General features: G+C 42.2%; 1 pseudogene; it reads left to right on the plus strand.

Annotated features, from left to right (window-relative positions):
- The window catches only part of LOC103737527, a 127,824-nt pseudogene that overhangs the window by 60,842 nt on the left and 53,024 nt on the right, over positions 1–13,958 (plus strand).

The following is a 13,958-nucleotide window of genomic DNA, read 5'->3' on the forward strand; positions in this document are numbered from 1 at the left end:
CTATACCCAAAGAACTCATCCTATTGCAGAGACACTTGTACATCCATGTTTGTTGCTGCTCTTTTCACAATAGCTAAGAGATGGAAACAACCTAAGTGTCCCTCACCTGATGTGTGGATAATGAAAATGGGATTCATTTATACAATGAAGTTTTACTCAACAGTAAAAAAAAGATGAAATCATGAAATTTGCAGGTAAATGGATGAAACTAGAAACTATTATACTAAATGAAGTAACACAGACTCAGAAAAACAAAACAAAACAAAACAAAAAATGACCTATGTTCTCCCTCATATTTCGATCCTAACACCAAATTCTTATAAGTGAGTATGTATCCAGACATAACAATTGGAATCAGGATAATGGAAAGGAACCAGGGAGGTGAAGGAAAAGGAAGAATCTGGAAGAGAAGAACAGTAGGAAACAGGTGTTAATAAGGGAGATACGGATGAAAATTGGGTTATTTTAAGGGGAGAGGGAGGGAGGGTGATACAAGGAACCTTGGGGATAAGGGGAAAGAAGGGAAAAATGTGGGCACTTTAAATGGGGAAACCATGGTGGAAGAGTTAGACAATGTGAGAGATAAATAATGCCTAGCTAGTTTTTTAAAAAAAAACAGAGGGAACCATATTAGTCCAACAACCTACTGACAAATTATACACACAAGTAGCTCAAGAAACATAATATATGCCTAGTCAAGGTTTATCTGAGAACCTTTGGTCTTTGCCCAAGCTTTATCTACATAGCACATGGTAATTAAAATTACTAGACTGTTGGAACTAACCTTCTTGGATGTTTAATAGCCATACTTTGCGGCTTATACTAATTTGGTCAGAGGGACTTAAAGGACAGTTTTTGCTCCTTGCCCTCCAAGGTCGACTAAGTTCCAGAGGACTATGGAACATCTCTCAAAATGTCCTGTAACTGTGGTGAGTCACCTGTCCTTTTGTTCAGGGAGGCCATGGAGACCCCACCAGATGGACTTGAACCAGTGTCCAGTCTACAAAGAGGAGGGTGAACACAGAGGAAACATTTCCTCCATGCTTCCAAGTGAAGCCAGCCATGGTCGAGCAGGACCTTTGATTTATCTTCACATAGATGGAACTGGTAAAGGAAGGGAGCCAGGGGCTCCTCCTAAGTCCATGTGACCCCTGAGGAACAGATCCTCAAACGGCCTTAAGAATAAAAATAAATTGTTTATTTGGGCCAACTGCATGGTCTTAAACACCCAAAAGGAAAGTACAATCAAAGATTAAAGGGATCAGTATAATTCTTTAAGAGTCTGTGTGTATAGCTGAAGGCTACATAACAAGAAACAATGCCAGACAGGAGATACCTTCCTTTGAGTTGTTGGCCAGGGTGGCTCAAGAGACTCCCAGACAGTAACCCAGCACAGAACTGGGAAAATGAATAGCAGATCCCAATCTTTTCTAAAGGAATATTGGCAACAGCTTGTTGCTAGATGAGGAAGAGCTGATCTTCCTAAAACAAGGAACTATAGGTAGGCTGACTAGACTCAGTGGATGGATAAGCACTGGGGAGCAGCTGGGAGCACTGAGAACACAGTGGACAGTAACAGGGATGACAGAGTATATGGGCTCCAGCAGGGTTACGGGGACGTGGGAGGGTGTCATGTGGGATGTGGGTATATAGATGAATAAGATTGTTTGGAATGTTCTGCATGAAATACACACAAAAAAATCAATAAATTAAAAAAATGAGTTATATTTGAGGAAGAAGCATAAAAATTTGCTTCATGTTAATTAGTAGATGTGAAAAACGTTACCATTGAAATCTACCTGATGACTTTATATCCATACTTAGGTGCAAAGGATCTCAAAAAGTAACCAACTGTGACTAGTAATAATCAGATTCATAGAGATTAGAGACGCATGAGCAAACATCTAAGTGTTAGTTGCATTAAAAATGAGTTTTTCTGTATGAAACAATATATTTTAAAAATGAAATGGAGATCTTTTTTAAAGGTTAAAACCTCAGTCAATTTTAGGTCTTATAGGGTTTATACTGAGTACAGTATTGTATAACTGCATTAATCCAACTGTAAGCAGGGCGTGGTGGCACATGCCTATAGTCCCAGCACTTGGGAGGCAGAGGTAGGCAGATCTCTGTGAGTTCAAGGCCAGCCTGGTCTACATAGTGAGTTCCAGGACAGCTGGGACTACCGGGAGACCCTGCTTCAAAAAGACAAAAAAAAAAAAAAAAAAATCAACTGTAAATCTAAAAATTTACAGCCAGTTTTGAAAGAGAGGCATCTTGGCTCTGGAAATGTTTATTGAATATATCAATGCTGTTATAATGAAATGCTTCTTCAAGTTATGTGGTTAGTAAATAAATAATTTAAAAATATAGAGGGAAGAGAGTATAGAGTGCTTTATTTCTATTTTTAAAATGCTTTTAGCATTATTCATGAAAATAAGTAGTCAACTGTATGAAATTTTGGCACAATGACTTTTCTCCCCAATGGATATGAAGCTGCTAGAGATTAAGAAGAAACAGAACAAATTCACTAGAAAAAATAGACAAAATAATAAATAAATAAATAAATGACAATTTAAAACAAAGTATGGATTTTTATTTATTTTAAACATTTCATTTATTGTTTTTATTTTATATGTATGAGTGTATTGCCTGTATGATGTTAATGTACCCATGTAATGCAGTGCCCATGGAGATCAGAAGAGGTGTGAGATTCCCTGGAACTGTAGCTATGGATGGTTGTTAGCTGTCATGTGGGTGTTGGGAACCAAACCCGGGTCCTCTGCAAGAGAAGCCAGTACTCTAAACTGCTGAACTATCTCTCTAGCCCCAAGTATGGATTTTTTAATCCATGAAAATGTTCTCAACCTTACTTATAATAAGAAAAATATCAATTTGACATTAAACTATCATGTTTATCTCTCAAACTGGTAAGACTTGGTGAGGGTGGTGGGATGGTCTTGTTCCATGATGTTAGGGTGGTTAATAGTTTGGTCCCATTAGGTATTGTTACTTTGTGTGTGTGTGTGTGTGTGTGTGTGTGTGTGTGTGTGTGTGAATTGAATTAGGGAGAACACCCTGAATGTGGAGGCATCATTCCATGGGTTGGGGTCCCAGACTGAATGAAAAAGAGACAGCCAGCTGAGCACCAGGATTCACCTCGCTCTCTCCTTCCTGACTGAGGATGCAACGTGACCATCTGCCTCACATTCATTCCTGCCACCATGCTTTCTCTGCCTTGATGGGCTTAACCCTTGGACTGTGAGTCAAAATAAACTTTCCCTTCTTCAAGTTGATTTTGTAAATTAATATCGGCTCTCAGGGACTTACCTGGCCAACTACTAATAGGGAAGCAGCCTACCTAGCACTGGCTTCTAGGCATACTGTCCCCTACCTTTGTAGGGTATTTCTGTGCTTAAACTCCTTCACTGATGTTTTCACATCCACAGGCACAGACTATTGTAGCATTTTTTAATCATCTAGTCAGTTCTCATCTGTACCTCATCCAGACATAAACACCCCAGAGTTTAACAGCTGTGCCCGGCCTTTGCATCTTGGGTGGACTTTTTCGCCATCCTTACACTTTCACATTTTTCAGGTTTTACATCTTTCAGTATGTAAAATCCTCAGAGGTTAGCATTATACAATGAATCCCCCACCTCCCGCTTTTGTTAAACAAAGGATGGACAAGATCTCCAAAGGCCCACCATCTCTGTTCCAAGCAAATGAGAATTGGTCTCAGTTTCAAGCTGCTTTTTTTTTTTGTCATTCATAAACACAAAAATTTATTTGCACTTCATTAGTATAGAGAGACCATGCTGCTTCTTATACCACAACACTCAGTACACACCAAGTTATTCAAATACATACTTATTTACCTTGACTAAACAAAACAGTACAGTTTAATAAAAGATATACCAAAGAGAGAGTTCAGAAATTCATTATCAGACCTCCTCCGAAAAAAAAAACAAAAAACTGAACACAGTCTAAGCTTCATAGGAGTGAGCTTCAGCATAAAGGAAGGAGCTACACATTATAAAATACAGAATGTTTAGACAAATACACGTGTGTTCAAAAAAGGCAGGTAGATTTCTGTATGAGTCCATCCCCGTTTATGTAGCCAGTTCCAGGCCAGCTGGAACTACATAGTGAGATGGTGGAGCTGGAGGCTTCCTGAGTCCTGGATCTCGGAGTCACTGCCTGGCTCTGCCGGGATTCAAAACTCTGTCATCAGCATCCATCTCTGGATCCTTCTCCCTGAAGAGCCATCAGAATGAGTTCCTAGGCTCCATCTGTACTCCAGTATCTGGCAGGACAGAGGCTGCTGAAGGATAAGGCCTTGGCCATCTCTGCTCTGGAGGACATACCCTCAGTGTTCTTCCTGCCACTGTTCAAGGAAGCCTTCAAAAGGAGATGCATTAAAATCCTGAGGTCCATGGTGCAGGGCTGGCCCTTCCCCTACCTCCCTCTGGAGGCCCTGATGAAGAAGAAGGCAACCCACTTGAAGGCCTTCCAGGCTGTCCTGGATGGGATTGGTATGCTGCTCTTGTGGAACAGCAGAATTTCCAGGAGGTACAAATTAGAAGTGCTGGGTATACGGGATCTGCATTTGAAGTTCTGGAACAGGTGGTGTCAAGTCACGGCTGGTCAGCACAGACCGAAAGTGAGAATCAAGCAGTGACGGGTCATTTGGGGATGGGCATGAAGCAGCCCTTGAAGATAGTAATAGGCCTGGACCTCGAGGAGATATACCCAGACAGGCAGCTCTCTTACCTCTTTCAGTGGGCAAAGCCATGGAAAGGTTTGCTACAGTTGTGCTGTAGCAAACTCAAGATCTGGGCACTGTCCCTTTATGACTATGTCAAAATCATGGCAGTGTTGGACCTGGACTGCATCCAGGAACTGTATGTTCATTCTGTCTATGATCCGACTACCCTGCTCACCTTTGCTCCTTACCTGGGCCGCTTGAATAACCTGCACAATCTCTTTCTCTCTAACTTCTAGGACAATACCTTCCTCACCCCCGTGGAGAAGAAGCAGATCATCAGCAAGTTTACCTCGCAGCTCCTCAAGCTGAACTATCTCCAGGAGCTGCACGTGGATAGTCTCTACTTCCTGAACCGCCACCTGGATCAGCTGCTTTGGTGGCTGAAGATACCCTTGGAGACCCTGTCTGTGGCTCACTGAAAACCCTCAACATCAGAGTTGAACTCTGAGTTCCAGAGCATCAGTCAGTTAAAACGCCTGAAGCTGAGAAGTGTCAGCCTGACTCAACTAAATCCTGAGCCCCTGCGTGTTCTGTTAGTAAAAGTTGCAGCCACCTTGACCTCCCTGGACTTGGAAGACTGTTGCACTGGGGACACTGAGCTTACTGCTGTCCTAAGTGCTTTGAACAATTGTTCTCAGTGCTCCAAGGGAATCGAATCTCCATGTCTGTCCTGAAGGACCTGCTACATCATTCTGCCAAGAAGAGACAGCTAAGGTTGGAGTTGTCCCCTGTCCCTTTAGAGTGCTGTGAAAACCGCTGTGCCTTCCACAGTAGACTTGCCCAGTAGTGTGATGAGCTCATGGGCACATAGAAGGCCTTTAGGAAACCAGAGAGAAACTTGTTTGGTGTTGACTTCTGCTCTCATTGTGGTGAGCAATATGTTCATAACAAGGATGGATCTGTGTTTGGAGCTGTTGGGTACCTGCCCAGTGGGATGCAACGATCAGAAGCTATCTCTGGGTAGAGGGACATGTAAGCTAATGCACACGTGTCTGTTCAGGGCACACATAGCACATGTCTTTAGACCGCCATGCAGTGTGAGTGAGAAAATAAAGATGGTGCAAGACATCCAGATAATGGAGACTGTTTGATCTGGGGAGTGATGAGACCTGTTGACAAGTGTCATGGATTCAGAAATACGAGTGTGAATCTCTAGAACTGGACTCTTCCTGGACATGTACAGAATGACATTGCTCCAGCATGGTGACAATAAAGGAACGCTTACAACTTGGGACCTTGGATGCTAACATCTGTTCTACCTGGATGATTAACCTAGTTTCCAAATTCAAGGTCAAAAAAGTCCTGTTAATATAGGGAAGGGAAAGACACTGAGGTGTTTCGTCAATGAGGCTAAAGGTCAAGAACTCAGAGCATCCAAATAAATTGGAGCTATTCTGAGGAAGGGGGGAAAATACATGTGTGTTCTTTGATACAGTAAAATGTATCTCTTTAAAATTCCTTTAAATAGGATTTGGGTAGGACAGCAGTGTGGCTTTAAATTTTTTTTTCTATAGTTTCAAAGACCCTTCTTTTAATTTTGTGTGTGTGTGTGTGTGTGTGTGTGTGTGTGTGTGTGTGATGTCAAGCTGCCTTTGTGTACATTTGTGGACACCTGTGCATGTAGAGGCCAGTGATCAAGCTTGGGTGTCATTTCTCATGAGCTAGCCACTTGTTTTTCGAGACAGGGTCTCTAACTGACCTGAGGCTTGTAATTTAGGCTAGTCTGGGTGACCAGTGATCCCCAGATATTTACTTGTCTCTGCCTCCTTCCACCTCCCACCTTGCTGGTGTTATAATTATTTGCCACCAAAATGAGTTTTGTTGCTGTGTATATTTTATTTTATTTTTATTTTATTTTATTTTTTGAGATAAGGTCTCCCTGTGGTCCCAGCTGGCCTGGAACTCATTATGTAGACCAATCTGTCCTCACAGTGATCCACCTACTTCTCCCTCCTGTGTTCTGGGATTAAAGGCATGCACCACCACCCAAGCTGGACCCTTTTGATGCTTACAAGGCTAATATTTACCATTTGAATCAGCTCACCAGACACTGTGCTTTTAAAAAAATTCCCTTTAAAATGTCAGTGTATGAGATAACTGTTCAAGTAAAATTGGAGTTCCCTAGAACCACACAGTTCTTTCTCTGTCCATGCTCTATACAAGGATACATGTACCTCTGAGGGCTAAAACAAAAAAGCTTAAGGGTGTATGAAATTGTATCAGTCAGGAAAATTTCTGATGCAGATTCCATTATTTTTATAATACTAATTTTATTAGACAATGGAAGCTGTAGTTATTGATATATTTTGTCTATAGTCATCTAGGCATGTATTTTTAGAGGGTATTTAAAATTTTTATTTAATTTGTTATTATTATTTGCATGAATATATTGCTTGCATGTATGTAAATGCACCAGTGTCATGCAATGCTCATCGAGGTCAGAAGGCATTGAATCCCCTGGAACTGGAGTTATGGATGGTTGTTAGCCACCATGTGGGTTCTCTGCAAGGGCAGTCAGTGCTCTTAATCCTTGAGCCATCTCTCCAGCCCCTCAGGGTACTTCTTATGGGGGGGGGATGTATACAGCATGCACTTGGGTAATAACTGTCCTTGGTCAACTCAGCCATTTTCAGCAGCACCACTGTATCTATCTCCATCCATTGCTTCCTACCACCTTCCTGTTGCCTTTCTCTTGGCACTCCAGGAACCAAGGCACATCTGGCATCCACCCAATCCCATATGGTCAGCACATTAGTAGAGGAGCAGTCATTCTACAATTTAACATGGGGCCTGTGGTCACCCTGCATGGTGCTCACCTGCAGGCAGCTTCGGCCACTATGTTAGGAAAGCGACTGAGACAGTTGTGCCACCCCATGATATCTCCTTCCACCACAGCAGGAGACACAGTGGGACACTGTACCTCTTCTATCCCTTTGGCGAACTATTTTTCAGGCTTAAGGCCCTTCAGAAGCTCACAAGCACATTATTGGCTGTCAATTTCTTTCCCTAGGAACTCTGGCTTGACACAGATCTTGCCACATTTATAAGGCCCCTTTGTCTGATTCCTTTCTTTACAACCTGCTGAATGCTTTAGAACCTTACAAATGCAATTTACATGCCAATCTATATCACTCGAACCAACCACATCATAAAGATCACGTTCCACCATGGGATTCAGCAAAAGCACTAATGCCCCCCAACTAGTTCTGAGGTCCCTGGTGCACTCACTCTTAACTCTTCAGTAAGCACATTCCTACCCAGCCTGGAGAACTGGGCGTCAATCCCTCTCATACCCAGTTCTCTCATTGTTTTGATTTCTTTCTCTCTCCAGCAAGCAGCCTACTGGCCTGTGCTACTACAGTCAGTTTACAGTCCTGTCCAATAGGTGCTACTGTTAGTGATTGTGATATACTCTCCAGCCCATCAACTAATCAGGGGGAATTCCTGTACTCATATGGCAGAACCCATTCATCAAAGACGCATGCCATTCCTTATCACGTAGAAGAAAAGGGATTCCTTTAATAGATACTTCACCTTCAGGTGGAGTGCCTTTAGTTGCTGTGCTGGATAGTTTTAGTTCTCAACTTGACATACCTGGGTAGAGGGAGCCTCAATTGGGGAACTTTCTCCATTGGACTAGCCTGTGGCCATGTCTGTGAGGCATCTTCTTGATTGTGGAGTGATGTGGGAGAGCCCAGCCCACTGTGGGCGGTGCCACCCCTGGGCAGGTGGTCCTATGTAGCATAAGAAAGCAGGCTGAGCAGGGGCCAGGGGAGCAAGCCAGTAAGCAGTGTTCTTCCATGGTCTGTGCTTCAGCTCCTGCCTCCAGGTTCCTGCCCTGAGTTCCTACCTTGGGCTCCCTCAGTGATGAACTGTTAACCTAGGAACCGTAAGCCAAATACCCATTTTCCTCCCCAACTTGGTATTGGTCAGTGTGTTTTGTCACAGCAGTTGAAGGCAAACTAGAACAGTTGCATATCAGCCACAGCATGGCCAATGTAACTGCTACCACAACAAGAAGGCGAGCCATCCCACAGCACACGGGGAAGGAGGGTTCCTTTGTCTTCACAGACACTTAGCACCCAATCGGCTTAGTTTCAATTCCATGTTTATCATCATGGCAAGGTCTATGGAACTCCTCCAAAACTCAGTTTTGGGTCTGTTGTGTTCCCGTTTGAGCATCAAATATCCCTTTCATCTACTTCCTTCAGATAAGGTACCAACAACAGACCAAGGTAATGACCAAATATAGCTTGGCGGATCGCTGAATTTAATTGGGGTTACTTACAGAAGCTTAGGGGGAGAAGCTATTTACAGGGGTGGGGGGATGATTTGGGGTAGTTAAACCATGGAAGAGTCTCCCTTGCCCTAGCAATTTTTAGCTACTTATATATCTTTGTGGGAAGGCGAGCTCTTCTGTACCTTGTGAACCTTGTGAGCCTCAAGGTAACCATTCTCCTCTATCACAGGGAATATTTGTGAGGCTTGTCTTGTGAGAGCATCACGTGGGTCATCACGGCTGCTCTGATTTCAATACTACAGGCCATGTCATGCACAGAAGACAGAATTCCAAAAGTAGCCGCATTCCAGAGGTCTTTGTGCACAAATTTTGGGAGGACCTACTGCACTGTATGAGAGTACTTTTTTTTTTTTTTTTTTTTTTTTTTTTTTAAAGAAAGAACTGTAGCTTTAATGAAAGAGCAAAGTTTATACTTCTTTTAAAATTTGTCTTTCTGGCCTGTGCAAGCACTAAAGCTGGAATCTAATGATAAATCATTTTGTAAATTAGAGGAACAGCTTAAACAGAGCCATCATGCAGTTCAACACCTCTAACCTGTCTCAGAGGAGGGGAGAGCTGGGAAGGAGTGGAAGTGCATTTTTCCCCCACTGACTATAAAGAGACAGTTGATGGGTCCCATTCTGTTAACAAGGAGACCAGTCAGTCAGATTTGTTTTCTCTGTGTTGTGTGAAATGGTGATGCTTCCAAGCACTGCTGTCTAAGCCGATCCCCAAGGGTCTGCTGTACATGTGGTGCAGTCATACTTTGGGAGGAATATGGCATCTATAATGGTTAATATTGTCAACTCAGCAGGATCTAGAATCACCTGGGAGACAGTCCCCTGGACATCTCTGTGGGGGAGTTTCTAGACTGAGTTAATTGAGGAGGAAAGACCCACCCTTAATGTGGGTGATACCATCCCAAGGGATGGAGCCCCCGACTGAATAAAAGTGTGAGCTGAGCATGAATCTCATCTTTTTCTGCTTCCTGACTGCAGATACACCGTGGTCACCTCATGCTCCTGCCGCCAGGAATTCCCCACCCTGGTGGACTGCATCCTTAACCTGTGAGCCAAGTTAACCCTCTCTTTTCTTTAGTTCGTTTTGCCAGGAATTTTGCTACACCGACAAGAACAAAGTAGCTAATGGAGCATTGGGAAAGGAGTCTGTGGCTGTCTCAGTCTGGTCTGACAGCCACAACAAATCTAGACAGGACTCAAAACACCAGAAATGTTTTAGACCACATTTTTTCACAGCTTTGAACATTTGCATATGTATAATAAGGTGTCTGGGGGAGATCTAAATATAGACATGAAATTAATTTATGTTTCATATATATCTTATACATGCAGCTGAAAGTAATTTTATGTAACATTTTTAATGGTTTTGTGTGTGAAACAAAGTTTCATAGTGTGCAATATTTTACTTGTAGAGTCAAATCATCTCTCAGAAAAAGCTTCAGATTTTGGAGCATTTCAGATTTCAGCTTTTGGGTTAAGAATGTTCAACATCCACTACCAATTGCTTTTTTTTGTTGTTGTTCTTTCTTTTTAAAAAAATTATTTATTTAATAACCACATGATTAGAAGAAGCATTTCATTACAGCTTTAACATATTCAATAACAATTTCCAGAGCAAAGATGCATCTCTTTCAAAAGTGGCTGTAAATTTTTAGGTTCACAGTTGAATTAATACAGTTATACAATATTGAGCTCAGTATAAACCCTATAAGATATAAAATTGAATGAGGTTTTAACCTTTAAAATAGATCTCCATTTCATTTTAAAATATACTATTTCCTATAGACTCATTTTTAATGCTACTAACACTTAGATGTTTGCACATGCATCTCTAATCTCTATGTATCTGATTATTACTAGTCACAGTTGGTTACACTTGGATCCTTGGCAGCTGAGTATGGATATAGTCATCAGGTAGATTTCAATGGTAATGTTTATCACCTCTACTAATTAACATAAAGCAAATTTTATGCTTCTTCCTCAAATATAACTAATTTTTTAATTTGTCGATTTTTTTGTGTGTGTGAATATCATACAGAACATCCCAAACAATCTTATTCATCTATATGCCCACTTTCCAAATGGCACCCTCCCATAGCCTCCCCCACCCCAGCCCATATACTCTGTCATCCCTGTTACTGTCCACTGTGTTGTCCCCAGCCGTTCCCTAGTGCCTGTCCATCCGCTGAACCCAGTCAGCCTATCTAGAGAGCCTTGTTTTAAGAAGATCAGCTCTTCCTTATCTAGTAGCAATCAGTTGCCAGCATTCCTTTAGATAAGATTGGGTTCTGTGGTTCATTTTCCCAGTTCTATGCTGGGTTACTGTCTGGAAGAGCCTTTATCTATCCTAGCCAACAACTCGACTGAAGGTATCGCCTGTCTGGCTTTGCTGTTTGTCGAGTAACTTTTAGTTATGTATATGTATGCTCTTATGATATTATGTTGGCCCCTTTAATCTTTGGTTACACTTTCCTTTTGGGTGTTTAAGACCATACAGTTGGCCCAGATAAACCAATTTATTTTTACTCTTAAGGTAAAAAAGACATTCATTTAAGAAGGGTACTTCTGATCTAAGGGACTTGAGTCAGGCAGATGAGCTTCTCAGGCCAGCTCAGCACTTATTAGCTGAGACCCTTTGAGAAGGTTGCTGCACCCTTGAATCCATTTGTTACCAGTACATTGAGAGCCTAATAGCCCTCCTGGCTGTGAACCTAAGTGAGGTGATCTCTATGAAGTTCTGAGCATGGAGGGGCACAGTGAAGGCTTATTAGAGCTGGCTACTGTTGGTGATGAGAAACACACATGGTGGAAATTTTGTCAAATGCTCAGCTCAACTCTATGAAGGAATTTTAAGCATTAGGTTTGTGACTCTTAAAAAATGATGATTCCCCAAAGAGTTGCTGGCTCTGGCTAAGCAGGAGAGCAAGCACCCCCAAACAAATGTTTGAAATTATAGTCTAGGAATAGCAGAATTTAGAGGTATTTTTTTCCATTGAGAAAATAAACGAGTCAGAACTTTGAATGGTGCATTAATACACCGTCATTCCTTCTTCTTTTTGTCTTTTTGGAGACAGGGCCTCCTTGTAGCCCCAGCTGGCCTGGAACTCACTATATAGAGCAGGATGGCCTTGAACTCAGAGATCTTCCTGCCTCTGCTTCCGCCAAGTGCTGGGATTAAAGGCGTGTTCCACCAGCCAGCCACAGTCATCTTTTCTAATACCATACTGCTCTGGTTGGGGGATGTTGGCAGTGGAGGCACTGGGCCTGTGTGGGAAAAGAAGGGTTTGGGAAATCTATGAATTGCCCTCAATTTTTGTTATGGTTCTAAAACTGTTCTTTTAAAAAATATCTATTAACAATGAGGTTAAAAATAAAAGCTGGGAGTGGTGGTGTGTGCCTGGAACCTCTCAGCACTTGGGGGGTGATGAGACAGGAACACATTGAGTTTGAGGCCAACTGGACAACGTAGTGAGGCCCTGTCTCAGACAAAACAAAATGAAACAACAACAAAAATCAACCAAAAGGAATCATAAGAAAAAGAATTAACGAACCCTAAGACTCTATACCGAATCCTGTCCTAGTATCCACAGGAAACTTGTTTGAACAGGTCTTACCCCTGGGATAGGTTCAAAAGGATCTGATTGACCTTTGTGTCCTATTGTGGGACCTTTTAAGAAGAGCTTTTGCACATTTTCTCATAACCAAAATGTGATGGATGTCTCACTAATTAATATGTCACTAGAGAGGAAAAAAAAAGAGGAATGAAAAACATCTGGAAAACCCACTTTCTTAGCATCCTAGAGTCATAGAGAATAAACATTAAGATAGATTTCCTCAGTAGAACAATAATTTTGAATTTTGGTTCTCACAGTCCTCATGTCATTGTTGAACATTAACCCAGTGGTGGTATTGAACCCAGGGCCTCATATAGGCTAGGCAAACACTCTAACACTGGGCTACATCCCTAGACCTCAACGTCTTCTTGATCTCTTTTACCTTCCTTTACATGTGTTCCTTCTTAAAACCTGCTTAGGGCATTAGAAGGTTAAAATGGAGCTGGTGTTAGGAAGGCTGGTTGAGATTAAACCATGAAAAAAGTTTAAATACCAGTGAGGAGTTCCTCTATAATTCCCTGTATGAGGGCAAACCTGGGGCTCTCCTGAGCAGATGGCAGCTTGGGTTACTGTGGAAGGAGTTTAGAATCTCATCAGCTGTGGCTTTGGTCTGACTTCACACTCCTCTAGGATGGGAAGAGCATAGCTGCCACTGGGTAAGTGCTCTGTGCCAAGTACTTTGTAAGCCACACACTGTGGTATACTTACCCACTGGCGTTCCTTTTAGGGAAGACCAACCAGGCAAAATGGAACTGGCTGAGCTGTAGCAGGGACACAGGGAGCTGGAACAATCTGCTAGGAGGTCATCACCACAATCATGACAGGAGGGCAGAAGAGATGATGTTGCCAAAGAGGAAGAGATCATGGGAGTGTGAGGTTCCCAGAAAAAACTTCACCAGTATCAAAGATTCTGTAAGGTTGATTGACTAATTAGAACATCCATGACAGTGGAGAGTTAGAATGTTGCAGGTCTAGAACTTATCTTGTGTTATCTTTGCCCTTTTTAACAGCTGTTTATTGTCCATCTCCCTGTTTGACTTTGTGACTATTAGATAAACACTTTTGGAATATACTAACAGATCACTTGCTTCCATCAACCTAAAACCTAAAACTGTCACCAGGGACTGGGGAGACTTCTCAGTCAGTAAAGTATTTGCCATGTAGGCATAGGGACCTGAGCTTGGATCTCCAGCTCCTGTTTAAAAAGCGAGGTGTGGTGGTGCATACTTGCAATCACAGTCTGGAGATGGGCATTCGTCAGAGACAGGAGGATCCCTGGG

This window comes from Nannospalax galili, unplaced genomic scaffold (genome assembly GCF_000622305.1).
Source record: "Nannospalax galili isolate Female #2095 unplaced genomic scaffold, S.galili_v1.0 scaffold777, whole genome shotgun sequence".
Lineage (NCBI taxonomy): Eukaryota > Metazoa > Chordata > Mammalia > Rodentia > Spalacidae > Nannospalax > Nannospalax galili.